This window comes from Chrysochloris asiatica, unplaced genomic scaffold (assembly GCF_000296735.1).
Source record: "Chrysochloris asiatica unplaced genomic scaffold, ChrAsi1.0 scaffold00010, whole genome shotgun sequence".
NCBI lineage: Eukaryota > Metazoa > Chordata > Mammalia > Afrosoricida > Chrysochloridae > Chrysochloris > Chrysochloris asiatica.
Genome location: NW_006408528.1, coordinates 31,032,596 through 31,034,479, shown reverse-complemented (window position 1 = coordinate 31,034,479; position 1,884 = coordinate 31,032,596).

The window sequence follows — 1,884 nt, the reverse complement described above, 5'->3', positions numbered from 1 at the left end:
AAAAAAAAAAAAAAAAGAATTTAGACCAGTTTCTCTCTTTGCATATTGGTGGATATACAAGAATAGAAGAGGGAAAAACTTAAGAGTAACAGAAGAATAGGTGATAACCTTGATTTCTCTCAGCCAGTTGTCTGTTATCAAGCTCTCTGGTTCATATGACATGCTGTTGTTGTTAGTGTCATTGAGTTGGTCCCGACTTATAGCGACCCTATGTAAAACAACAAAACACTGCCCAGTCCTGTGTCAACCTCACAATTGTTGCTATGTTTGAGCCCATTGCTCTCTATTTCTCTGCCACTGTCCCAGTCTATCTTATTGATGGTCTTCCTCTTTTTCTCCGACTCTCCAGTTCAAATATGATATCTTCTCCAAGGATTGGTCCCTCCTTATAATATGGCCCAAGTATAAGAGACAAAGTCTGGCCATCCTGGCTTCCAAGGAGCACTCTGGCTGTACTTCTACCAACACAGATTGGTATGTTCTTTTTGGCAGTCCATTGTACTTTTAATATTGTTCTCCAACACCACAACTCAGTTCATTAATTCTTCTAGTCATCCTTATTCTCTGTCCAACTTTCATATGCATGAGGTTATTGATAATACCGTGGCTTGGGTTAGGCTCACCTTAGTCCTCAAACTGACATCTTTGCTCTTCAACATTTTAAAGAGGTCTTGTGCAGCAGATTTGCTTAATGCAATACGTCATTTGATTTCTTGACTACTGCTTCCATGAGTGTTGATGGTTGATCCGAGCAAAACAAAGTCTTTGACAACTTCAATCTTTTTTTACTGGTCCAGTAGTGAGGATTTTTTTTTTTTTTCTTTTTACATTGAGGTGCAACACAAACGAAGGTTGTGGTCTTTGATTTTCATCAGTAAGTATTTTAAATCCTCTTCTTTTTCAATAAGCAAGGATGTATCATCTGCATATCACAGGTTGTTAATGAGTCTTCTTCCAATCCTGATGCCACGTGTTTCTTTATATAATTCAGCTTCTCGAATTTTGTGCTTAGCACAGAGATTGAATATGTATGGTTAAAGAACACAATCCTAATTTTAAACCATTTAGTGCTTTCTTGTTCTGTTCAAACAACTGCCTCTTGATCTGTGTACTGGTTCCTCATGAGGAAAATTAAGTGTTCTGTAATACTCATTCTCTGCAATGTTGTCCATAGCTTGTTATGATAAAACCTCTCCATCTGGCTTTCTGGCATGCTGAATATGACACCATACTTATGTGCATCCAGTACTTACATCCCTCCAAAAAAGTGATGTGGCATCTCATTTAATAACAGCTACAGATTATCTTTTATTTATTTTTATTTTATTTAAATTTTTCTATTTCTCTGCAGAATTAAATACAACCTACTTCCACGTGCAAGGAATGGGCCACTTTATCTGGTCTGTTTAGGGAACTATGGAATTTTGCTTCCTCAGGCACATCCACCACAATGTTCACATTCAGGTATTAGATTCCCACATCATTCCTATCAGAAGCTGAGCCATGGCCAAGCATACCATTTACCTTGGAGTTCTCTCATGCTACGATTTTCAATTCATAGCTTCCTTAGACTGCTGCAGACAAGTCGTCTGACATTCACCACATAAATTGTTGGCTTTCCTGAGTCTGTCATTCTTTTCAGTCAAATCTTCTAGGACAGTTTATAACAGTTGATATTTTCCACAGTTGACATTTTCAAATGTGCTTATACATTTCAAATGCTTAGGATCCTACAGAACCAGCTCTTCTAACTGTACCACACCCTGCTATTATTGTTGTTGTCAGGTGCCATTGAGTTGAAACCGACTCATAGTGACCCCATGCACAGCAGAACGAAACAATGTCCGATCCTGGGCCAACCTCACTACCGTTGCCACACTTGAG